Raw genomic sequence first — 12714 nt, forward strand, 5'->3', positions numbered from 1 at the left:
CTGTTGCCTGACACACTCTATTCCCTAATGCCAAATTCTGTATAGATTAGGATTCAACTAAAAACGTACGTTAACATACAGGGGCGCCTGGCGGGCCCAGTTGGAAGGACATGAGACTCTTGACCTTGGGGTCGTGAGTTCCACCCCCACGTTGGGTGTAGAAATTACTTAAATAAAAACTTAAAAAAATAGAAATAAAAATTAAAACATATATTAATTCAAACTATCTTTAAAAAAACAAAAAGAACCTATCTTAAAGGACTTTGATAATAATAGAGGTGACATTACAAATCAGTATGAGGAAGGTTCCTTCAATAGGATATTGATTTTTAATAAATAGCATTTCTAATAAATCCTGCCAAAACAACTGATTAGCCACATGGAAATTTTAAAAACCAAAAGTAAGGCCTTACCTCATAAGCATATACAAAAAGTGAATTCCAGGTGAACTAAAAACCTAAATGTAAAAAGAAACATTTTTATTTATTTATTTATTTTAAGATTTTGTTTTTGGGCACCTGGGTGGCTCAGTTGGTTAAGCGTCCGACTTTGGCTCGGGTCATGATCTCATGGTTCGTGGGTTTGAGCCCTGTGCTGGGCTCTGTGCTGATAGCTCAGAGCCTGGACCCTACTTTGGATTCTATGTCTCCCTTTCTCTCTCTGCTCCTCCCCAACTCACACTGTCTCTCTCTCTCTCTCAAAAATAAATAAACATTAAAAAGAAAAAAAAAAAAGATTTTATTTTTAAATGATCTCTACACCCAATGTGGGGCTGGAACTCACAACACCAAGATCAAGAGTCACATGCTGTACCACTGAGCCAGCCAGGCATCACAAAAAGAAAAACTGAAAAATTTTTGAACTTAAAAATAGAGAAGAATTTCTTACTTAAGATATAAAAAATCATAAACTTTCAGAAAAGAGTGATACATTTAATTACATTAAAAATCTTCATTCCAGGGGCGCCTGGGTGGCTCAGTCGGTTAAGCATCCGACTTCAGCTCAGGTCATGATCTTGCGGTCCGTGAGCTCGAGCCCTGCATCGGGCTGTGGGCTGATGGCTCAGAGCCTGGAGCCTGCTTCGGATTCTGTGTCTCCCTCTCTCTCTGCCCCTCCCCCGTTCATGCTCTGTCTCTCTCTGTCTCAAAAATAAATAAACGTTAAAAAAATTTAAAAAATAAAATAAAATAAAAATCTTCATTCTGTTCAACAAAAAGGTATATATATATATATCTTATTATTTATTAATTTATTTATTGAGCAGCAGGCAAAAGTTTTTTAGAGTATTTATAGAGAGAGGACATTCAAAAGTGAATGCCCCTTATTTTTTCAAAACTTTTTAAAAGTTTATTTATTTTGAGACAGAGAGAGGGAGGGAGGGTTAGAGATGGAGAGAGAAAATCCTAAGCAGACTCTGCACTGTCAGTGTGGAGCCAGATGCAGGGCTTGAATCAACACACTGTGAGATCATGACCTGAGACGAAATCAAGAATCAGACACTTAACCAACTGAGCCAACCAGGCGCCCCTAAAAATAAATATTTTAAAAGTAAAAAAATTAAATGAGTCACACATGAGATAAGATCAATTCAATATATTTAGCTAACAAAGAATCAGTACACAGAATACATTGAGAAACAAATCTCAGAAATTAACCAGAAAAAGACAAATAATGCAACAGAAAATTGAACAAAAGCCATCAATGAAGAATTCGCAGATGGGAATGGACGGTGGCCAGCTGGGGACACAGCTGCCCCAGTGCAATGGCTGATGAGCTAACTGAAGAACAGATTACTGACGTCAAGAAGCCTTCTCCCAATTTGACAAAGATGATCATGGCACCATCGCAACAAAGGAACTTGGAACTTGGAACAGTCAAGAGGTCACTGAGTCAGAACCCAGCAGAAGCTGAATTGCAGGATGTGATCAACAAAGCGGACGTTGACAATAATGGCACCATTGACTTCCCAGAATTTTTGACTGCGATGGCTAGGAAAATGAAAGACACAGACAATAAAGAAGGAATCGTGAGGCATTCTGAGTCTGACAAGGATGGCACTGGTTACCTCAATGTGCAGAACTACATTTTGTCATGACACACTGGGGAGAAAAACTAACAGATGAAGAAGCAGATGAAATGATCAAGAAGCACCTACTGATGGAGATGGATAAGCCGACTATGAAGAATTCATACAGATGATGACCGCAGAATGAAGACCTACTTTGAACTTTTTTCTAAGATTTCATTTTTAAGTAATCTCTATACCCAACGTGGGGCTCGAACTTATAACCCTGAGATCGAGAGTCACATGCCTTACCAACTGAGCCAGCGAGGCACCCCCGACTTTCCATTTTTCCCCCTTTCTAGAAGAATCAAATAGAATCTTTTACTTACATCTTGCAAAAAAAAAAAAAAAAAAAAAAAATTTACTCATTCTATTTCTATATACCAAACTGCACGTCAAAAGTACCTTCTGTTTCACACACAAAACCTGCATATATTGGTTGGTGGTTTTGTTCCCTAGAGATTGAGCTACACATCAGTTTCACAGTATAAATACTTGTACTACCTTAATGATAAGGAAGCACTTAGTGGACTCCTTGCAGTTCCATTGGCCAAGGACTGACACACTGTTTAGGCTGCCCAGTTTTTCATGCATGTAGCTTGACAATTGAGCCCAGTCAGGCATTTGTGTTAAAAAATGAAAAAACAAATTCAAGACCTATTTAAATGGGATCTAGTTTAATTTGTTACTATGAATTGTCATAGCTGGGGGCACCTGGGTGGCTCAGTTGATTAAGCGTCCGACTCTTGGGGTTGGCTCAGTTTATGATCTCATGGTTCGTGGGTTCTAGCCCTGTGTCGGGTTCTGTGCTGACAGCGTGGAGCCTGCTTGGGATTCTCTCCCTCTCTCTCTGCCCCTCCCCTGCTTTCTCTCTCTCTCTCTCTCTCTCAAAATAAACATTAAAAAAATTATAAATTGTCATAGCTTGTTACCTGCAAAAAACCCACTTATTTATAAATAGTTTCCCTCAGGACGTTGTGCAGAAAAATGGGTGCAGGATAAACTGTGTAGACAGAGTAGGATGGTTCTCTGGCCTTTCTGTGTGCCCTGACTCGTGGTGACAGTGACACACCCTGGTGGCACGCTGTATGCGTTGGGTTTAGCATTGTCTGAATTATACTAGAGTGAAATGGGTGTCAGGTTATCACTGTTCACAAAAATTTTTAAAAAGAAACCTTTACCAAAGGAGCATCTTCTGACCCTTTACTTTTTTTAATCCTTTCTTTCTTTCCTTTTTTTTTTTTTTCCTGGGGGCGGCGCAAGTGAGTGAGGGGCAGAGAGAGAGAATCCCATGCAGGCTCTGCACTGCCAGCATGGAGGTGTGGATCTCAAAGTGGGGCATGAGGTCACTCGAAGTGGGGCTCGACCTCACTCAGTGCAGGGTGTGAACTCACGATGAACTCTGAAATCATGACCTGAGGGAAAGTCAGATGCTTAACAGACTGACCCACCCAGGTGCCCCTGACTCTGTTTTTAAAACCTTCTAAACCATGACTGGGAGCCAGCAGAGAAGGCTGGGGGTTGTGGACATCAGCACAACCATCAACATTGCTGTTTAAGAAATTATAATTTACATCCATTCCAAATTGCAAATTCTAGTCTCCCCCTCTGATCCCCCTGCAATAAAAGGACTATTAACTTAAAACAAACAAAAGAATTCACAGATGAGGAAACCCACATGCCTGATAAACATGAAAAGATTCTCACCCTCATGATAATCAGAGAAATGCAAATTTGAAACACAAAATCCCTGGGCACCTGGATGGCTCCGTTGGGTAAGCCTCCAACTTCTGCTCAGGTCATGATCTCACAGTTCGTGAGTTCGAGCCCCATGTAGGGCTCTGTGCTGATAACCTGGAGCCTGCTTCAGATTCTGTGTCTCCCTCTCTCTGCCATTCCCCACCCCCCCCCACCCCCCGCCACTCACAATCTGTCTCTCTTTCAAAAATAAATAAACATTTTGAAAAGATAATAAAAATTTAAAAATCCACAAGATCCTAGTTTATGCTCATGAATTAGCAAAAGTTTTGGTTCTGACAATACCAAGTGTTAGTGAGGGTATGGAGCCGCTAGAACTCTCATCGACCCTCGATGGGGGTCCAGCTTTTTTAAGACCAGAGTTTGGTAGGAGTGGGCTGGGTTGAGGATGGGCATCGCCTATGGCAGGAACAGTGATTCTTAACTTAGCTCAGGCTGGTTTCCCTCAGCAGAGTGACATGAATGATGGCAGAAACTGAGGTTTTGTGCTTCCATTTTAAAGTCAAATGGTAGGAAATAGTACCAAGAACAGTAATAAGACCGACTGTCTATAAATGTAAAGGCGAGCTCTGCTTGGCCCTGCTTCAGTCACAGGCTTTCTTTAGGTATGTTCCCCAGGACACGGGGCTACTGTTATCAGCTCAGGCAGAGTCGTGTACCTGCTTCTGTGTTGTTTTTTAAAAAATGTTTATTCATTTATTTTGAGAGAGAGAGAGACACATGCATGCATGTGCAGAGGAGGGCAGAGAGAGAGGGAGAGAAGGAATCCCAAGCAGGCTCTGCATTGTCAGCACAGAGCCCAATGCAGGACTCAATCCCACGAATCGTGAGATCATGACCTGAGTCATAATCAGGAGTAAAACACTTAACCAACTGAACCACCCAGGTACCCCTTTACCTGCTCCTTTGACCAGACAGGGCTAGGGCCTTGTGTTTGACAGTTACATCCATACCATCCAGAATCAGGGAGAGGTAGGCTCCCAGAAGGAAAGGAAGGTTTGGGCAAATTCAAACTCAAATTCAAAACACAGATGTTTATTATAACATCAAACTAAACATTCTGTTTTGTGATCTTTCTTCCTTTACCCACAATTACTAATATCACATAAACATTTCTCAGGAAGGGATTTATTTTTAATTTTTTTTTTAAACTGAGCTTGTCAAGAAGGAAAAGTTTTCCTCTACCCTCTTAGCTTCAGGTACTAGAGGCCTGTGAAGTAAACCAAAAAAAAGGCAGGTTAACGGGGAAAAGACATACATTTTAATTAATATTCACATGCATGGGAGTTCACAGAAAAGCAGTGAAACTCCAAGAACTGGTTAGACTCGGGATTTATATTCCCTTTTAAGGAAGGAAAGAGGCTTTAGGTTGCAAGGGATGATAAATCATGGGAAAGTGACCAGCAAATATATGGGACAAATAATGGAAGATACTGGTTATTTTTAGTAAGGTGTGTTTATGCAAACTCCTCTCAGTGCCAGCCCCTCATCTACAGTGATAAGAGTCACTCTTTCTGGTGAAAGGGAGGGGAGACACCTTCACAATGGGAAATTTATGCCCTGCTTTTAAGCAAATAAGAAGAGGGCAAGAAACCTTCATGCATCTGTTGATTCTCAGCTGCCTTTAGCTAAAAATAATCCTTATGCCAAAGTGACATATTTTGGGGTGGCATATTCTGATCCCCATCAAGGTACAATTTACAGACAGTAATATTCACCGTTTCTGGTATTTAGTTCTAAGAGTTTTGACAAACAAATTCGCTGGTAACCAACACCACAACCAAGATAGAGAAAGTTTCACCACACCCCTCCCCCCACCCATGTCACTTTAGTGACATGACCTAAATCTCAAAGAATCAGCAGATCCAGCCTCATGGTCCCCCTTTATGGGCGGGATACCCTGACTGGAGCACCTCCCCACTCCTGGGGTCACCTGGGTGTGGGAACTGAAGGGCCCTCAGAATGATCACGCCCAGTGAAAAGAGAGGGTTCCTTCAAACGCAGGAATACTGTACAGAGGAAAGTTATAGCTTCCTTGACAGTCTCCAAGCAAACTTTATGTAAGTAAACTCATGTGAACTTGAGCAGGGCCCTTCTAATCTCTGGGCCAGATTTTCTCACTGGCAAAAGAATGATCAGAAGTCTACACTCGCTTTAAGGGGTATGTCTCTAACATGCATAAATCCTTAAATTTGACAGCCTTTGTGAACTCAGCCTCAGCGAAGCCTCCATGCCTGTCTTCTTCCCAAAATGCCCACCGCTCCTTCATTGAGGAGTTATAATTAGAAGAATAAATAATTTTTATATTAATCATTTGGGGGCCAGATATGATAAGGAGGCATCCTAAAACGTGAATTTTATGATCAATATCTGGTGTCCAACACAGCCCACTGCCGAGGACCCGTAGCTTGGGAATCACGTACCCCGCACAGCAGGCAGGCGGAAGGAGCCCGGGGTAACATCTGAGCCAGAGGAGGCGCACCTCTCGATCAAGGCCGCCGCGGACATAGCACCCTCCCCCCAGCTTCATAGTGGCCCTGAGTCCACCCTGTACTCCCCCCACCGCAGAAGATGCAATGATTCAGGAGTTCTATGCCTGGCACCCAGCGTTCTGAGGTGTTGGGCAGTGAGTCTTTACCGCGTGCAGACCGAGAGCACAGGCAGCAACAGGAAAGCCCCGTAAGAAAATTTAATTGCCACGTGTCCCTAGATTCAGAAGACACTCGTCTGCAGTTCTCTCCCGGGGGAGTCACTTCTGTACCAAACTCATCGAATTTGAATTTGTACCAAACTCATTTGAATTTTTGTTTCAGAGGCTGACCTTTTACTTTTTATTTATTTTTTAATGTTAATGTTTATTTATTTTTGAGAGAGAGAGAGAGAGAGAGAGAGAGAGAGAACCAGCAGGCAGAGGGGCAGAGAGAGAGGGAGACACAGAATCTGAAGCAGGCTCCAGGCTCTGAGCTGTCAGCACAGAGCCAGGAGCCAAAGTCAGACACTTAACCAACTGAGCCACACAGACGCCCCTAATTTTTATTTTTTTTAAATGTGTATTTATCTATTTTGAGAGAAAGAGAGAGAGAATATGTGTGTGTGGGGGGGGGGAAGGGCAGAGAGAGAGGGAGAGAGTGAATCCCAAGCGGGCTCTGCACTGTCAGCACAACACAAAGCAGGGCTTAAATCCCCAAACCATGAGATCATGACCTGAGCTGGAATCAAGAGTTGGATGCTTAAGCCACTAAGCCATCAACATGCCCGGGAGGCTGACCTTTAATAGCCTTGTCTTCACACTCTGTGGTTCTCAAGAAGCTGATGCTAAACACGAGTAAGACTGAATCTTCTCCCCAGAAGTGAGAGAGAAAGACATCTCAACAAGTGGCTCTTCTGCCGTAGGCTGTAATGGAAAGTGGGCCACCTGGGGGGGAAAGATCTCGCTCTATATGGGACATCAGAAAGTACGCTCCATTAAAGGTAGAGGCTTGAGGGGCACCTGGGTGGCTCAGTTGGTTGAGCATCCACTCACTTGATTTCAGCTCAGGTCTTGATCTCATGGTTTGTGAGAGTAAGCCCCATGTTGGACTCGGTGCTGACAGCATGGAGCCTGTTTGGGATTCTCTCTTTTCCTCTCTCTTTGGCCCTGCCTGGCTCACATGTGCATTCTCTCTCTCTCTCTCTCTCTCTCTCTCTCTCTCTCTCTCTCAAAAATAAATAAATAAATAAATGTAAAAGTAGAGACTTGATCTGTTTGTTTTGTTTAGGAGCTTGAGGTTTCCCCAGCTCCTAAGACAGTGCCCAACATGTGGGAGAGATCTGACAAAAAACTGAACAAAACATGTGGTATCTGACTTGACTCTTGACCAGTGAGGACTATTGTAGGCAGGATCAGCATTTGCAAAGGCACAACACAATGAAGACCTTTGGAATTTGCTGCTTTTAAGATGTCTGATGTACTTCCCTTGTTCTTAGCCCCAAACGCAAACCTGTGCTGGGAGAAAATCCCATGTTTAAAATGTGATCTCTGGTGGTAGTTTGGGCTACAGAATGAGTTCTTCAGGAAGTTAGTAAAATTGATTGTTGGAATGAATAACTGTTCTGAAATACTCTCTGATTTAGACCTCAAATACTTCTTGCTTTCTGCCTGTCAGATACATGGTAGGATTGTAATTCTTCACTCCCACTGAAGTGTAGGTGTGGCCATATGACTTACTTTGCCCTCCTAAAATGTAAAAGGGTATAATGGACACTCTAAGAGTCCCTACTCTGCTCAGTAGATGTGTAGCATAAGCAAGAAATGGGCCTTTGTGTTATAAGCCATCACACATCCTCACATTCCATTGGTGAATCTTCAGTGAAGCCCTGTGAGGAAGGTGCCGTTCCAATTTCCAAATAAGGAAAATGAGGCTTACTCATAGCCAACATGCCTCTGGACCTGTGTTCTCCACTGTGACAGCCACCAGCCACATGTAGCTTCTGAGTACTTGAAATGTGGCTGGTCCAAATTGAGATGTACTAACCAGATTCAAAATGTAAGTGTGAAATACATACCAGATTCAAAAATGGTATGGAATAAAGAATGGGAAATATTGCATTAGTAGTTTATATTGAGTACATGATGAATTAATATTTTATTATTTATTTATTTATTTTTAAGATTTTTCATTTTCAAGTAATCTCTATACCCAACTTGGGGCTCAAACTCACAACCCCAAGATCAAGAGTCACATGCTCCACCAAATGAGCCATCCAGATATCCTGATGAAATATTTTAGACACATTGGGTTAAATAAAATACGTTATTAAAATTAGCTTCACCTGTTTATTTTTACTTTTTTCCTCCAATTTTTTATTTAAATTCCAGCTAGTTAACACACATTGCAATGTTAGTTTCATTTTTATTTTTGCTTTTTAAAAATAGGATTACTTAAAAAAAAAAAAAACTACATAGGTAGCCTGTGTGAGCAGCTTGCACTATATTGCTTTTGGATCCTGCTGGTTTATAGGTTACAGATTGAGGAAGCAGAGACTGGAGGCCCTAAATCTAGGGCTCTCTCTGGTCTACAATCCTTTCCCCTCTGGAGCTGTTTTATTTGGTGTTGGTGGTTTAGCTGACAGCTCATCTACATGTATTTATTCACGGATTCATACAACAAATATTTATTGAACAGTTACTGTATGCAAAGCATGTGGGAGAGTGTTATGATTTTGCTCTGCCCAGAACTCCCAGTCCTGCTGAGGATAGAAGTCTTGTGCATGGAAAACTGATAAATGGCCAAGTTGGAAGGTAAAGGAGATGCTAAAATAGGAATGCTGTTCAGGAAGGGAAATGTGAACTGGATTGGAGTAATACAAATAATAATAAATAAATAAAGGCCTGTTTGAAGACCATCCTGCTCAGCTTTAAAATGCAATTTGCTCCTTGAACTTTCCTAAATAATCACAACCTAGGTAAACTAAGCAAGTCTGTGTGTTAACTCATTTCTTCTGCTCCTCTGCTTGCTGATACTTTAAGAAGTCTGTGCACTTTATATATTGTTTATTTTTATTATTAAAGTATAGTTGACATACAAAGTTATATGAGTTTCAGGTGCACAACACAGAGATTCAGCACTTCTATACATCACTGAATGCTCAAAGTCTGTGTACTTTATTATTTATTTATTTAAATTTATTTTTAAAATTTATATCCAAATTAGTTAGCATATAGTGCAACAATGATTTCAGGAATAGATTCCTTAATGCCCCTTACCCATTTAGCCCATCCCCCCTCCCACAACCCCTCCAGTAACCCTGTTTGTTCTCCATATCTAAGAGTCTCTTCTGTTTTGTCCCCCTCCCTGTCTTTATATTATTTTTGTTTCCCTCCCTTTGTGTTCATCTGTTTTGTCTTTAAAGTCCTCATATGAGTGAAGTTACATGATTTTTGTCTTTCTCTGACTAATTTCATTTAGCACAGTACCCTCCAGTGCCATTCACGTAGTTGCAAATGGCAAGATTTCATTCTTTTTGATTGCCGAGTAATACTCCATTGTATATATATACCACATCTTCTTTATCCATTCATCCATCGATGGACATTTAGGCTCTTTGCATACTTTGGCTATTGTTGATAGTGCTGCTATAAACATGGGGGTGCATGTGTCCCTTTGAAATAGCATACCTGTATCCCTTGGATAAATACCTAGTAGTGCAATTGCTGGGCCATAGGGTAGTTCTATTTTTAATTTTTTGAGGAACTCCCATACTGTTTTCCAGAGTGGCTGCACCAGGTTGCATTCCCAACAGCAGTGCAAAAGAGATCCTCTTTCTCCGCATCCTCGCCAACATCTGTTGTTGCCTTGAGTTGTTAATGTTAGCCATTCTGACAGGTGTGAGGTGGTATCTCATTATGGTTTTGATTTGTATTTCCCTGATGATGAATGATGTTGAGCATTTTTTTCATGTGTCAGTTGGCCATCTGGATGTCTTCTTTGGAGAAGTGTCTGTTCGTGTCTTTTGCCCATTTCTTCACTGGATTATTTGTTTTTTGGGTATTGAGTTTGATAAGTTCTTTATAGATTTTGGATAGTAACTCTTTATCTGATATGTTGTTTGCAAATATCTTCTCCCATTCTGTCAGTTGCCTTTTAGTTTTGCTGATTGTTTCCTTCACTGTGCAGAAGGTTTTTATTTATTTTTTATTTATTTATTTTTTTATTAAATGTTTTTATTTTAGAGAGAGAGAGAGAGAGAGAGAGACAGAGCACGAGTGGGGGAGGAGCAGAGACAGAGGGAGACACAGAATCTGAAACAGGCTCCAGGCTCTGAGCTGTCAGCTCAGAGCCCGACGCAGGGCTCGAACTCACAAACTGTGAGATCATGACCTGAGCCGAAGCTGGACACTCAACCGACTGAGCCACCCAGGCGCCCCAGAAGGTTTTTATTTTGATGAGGTCCCAATAGTTTATTTTGCTTTTGTTTCCCTTGCTTCTGAAGATGTGTTGAGGAAGAAGTTGCTACTGCCGAGATCAAAGAGGTTTTTGCATGCTTTCTCCTCGATGATTTTGATGGCTTCCTGTCTTATATTTAGGTCTTTCATCCATTTTGAGTTTGTTTTTGTGTATGGTATAAGAAAGTGGTCCAGGTTCATTCTTCTGCATGTCGCTGTCCAGTTTTCCCAGCACCACTTGCTGAAGAGACTGTCTATTCCATTGGATATTCTTTCCTCCTTTGTCAAAGATTAGTTGGCCATATGTTTGTGGGTCCATTTCTGGCTTCTCTATTCTGTTCCATTGATCTGCCTGTCTTTGTGCCAGTACCATACTGTCTTGATGATTATAGCTTTGTAATATAGCTTGAAGTGCAGGATTGTGATGCCTCCTGCTCTGGTTTTCCTTTTCAAGATTGCTTTGGATATTCGGGGTCTTTTCTGGTTCCATACAAATTTTAGGATTATTTGTTCTAGCTCTGTGAAGAATGCTGTGTTATTTTGATAGGGATTGTATTGAATATGTAGATTACTTTGGGTAGTATTGACATTTTATCAATATTTGTTCTTCCTATCCAGGAGCATGGAATCTTTTTCCATTTTGTGTGTGTGTGTGTGTGTGTGTGTGTGTGTGTGTGTGTGTGTGTCTTCTTCAATTTCTTTCATAAGCTTTTTATAGTTTTCAGTGTATAGATTTTTCACCTCTTTGGTTAGATTTATTCCGAGGCATTTTATGGTTTTTGGTGCAATTGTAAATGGGATCTATTCCTTGATTTCTCTTTCTGTTGCTTCATTCTTGGTGTATAGGAATGCAACCGATTTTATTTCCTGCAACTTTGCTGAATTCATGAATCAGTTCTAGCAGTTTTTTGGTGGAATGTTTGGGTTTTCCATATAGATCACGTCATCTGTGAAGAGCAAAAGTTTGACCTCCTACTGGCTGATTTGGATGCCTTTTATTTCTTTGTGTAGTCTGATTGCAGAGGCTAAGATTTCCAAAGCTATGTTGAATAACAGTGGTGAGAGTGGACATCCCTGTCTTGTTCCTGACCTTAGGGGGAAAGCTCTGTTTTTCCCCCATTGAGGATGATATTAGCATTGGGTCTTTCATATATGGCTTTTATGATCTTGAGGTATGGTCCTTCTATCCCTGCTTTCTTGAGGGTTTTTATCAAGAAAGGGTGCTGTATTTTGTCAAATGCTTTCTCTGCATCTATTGAGAGGATCTTATGGTTCTTGTCCTTTCTTTCATTGATGTGATGAATCACATTGATTGGTTTGTGGATATTGAACCAGCCCTGCATCCCAGGTATAAATCCCACTTGGTCTTGGTGAATAATTTTATTTATTTATTTATATATTTATTTATTAAAAATTTTTTTTCAATGTTTATTTATTTGTGAGACAGAGAGAGACAGAGCATGAATGGGGGAGGGTCAGAGAGAGGGAGACACAGAATCCGAAACAGGCTCCAGGCTCTGAGCTGTCAGCACAGAGCCCGACGTGGGGCGTGAACCCACGGACCGCGAGATCATGACCTGAGCTGAAGTCGGCCGCTTAACCGACTGAGCCACCCAGGCGCCCCGGTGAATAATTTTTTTAATGTATTGTTGGATCCGGTTGGCTAATATCTTGTTGAGGATTTTTGCATCCATGTTCATCAGGGAAATTGGTCTATAGTTCTCCTTTTTAGTGGGGTCTCTGGTTTTGGGATCAAGGTAATGCTGGCTTCATAGAAAGAGTTTGGAAGTTTTCCTTCCATTTCTATTTTTTGGAACAGCTACAAGAGAATAGGTATTCAATAGAGAATAGGAACTTAAATGTTTGGCAGCATTCCTCTGGAAAGCCATCTGGCCCCAGACTCATGTTTTGGAGAGATTTTTGATTACTAATGCAATTTCTTTACTGCTTATGGGTCTGTTCAAAT

At 41.2% G+C, this 12714-nt stretch overlaps 1 long non-coding RNA gene and 1 pseudogene across 2 annotated transcripts in view; both read left to right on the forward strand.

Annotated features, from left to right (window-relative positions):
• Nucleotides 1–12714, forward strand: part of LOC123587336 — a 91023-nt gene that overhangs the window by 14697 nt on the left and 63612 nt on the right. The gene's annotated exons all lie outside the window — the stretch shown is intronic.
• Nucleotides 1763–2213, forward strand: LOC123587335 (annotated as a pseudogene).

The sequence above is a fragment of the Leopardus geoffroyi genome, chromosome D3 (genome assembly GCF_018350155.1).
Source record: "Leopardus geoffroyi isolate Oge1 chromosome D3, O.geoffroyi_Oge1_pat1.0, whole genome shotgun sequence".
Classification (NCBI taxonomy): domain Eukaryota; kingdom Metazoa; phylum Chordata; class Mammalia; order Carnivora; family Felidae; genus Leopardus; species Leopardus geoffroyi.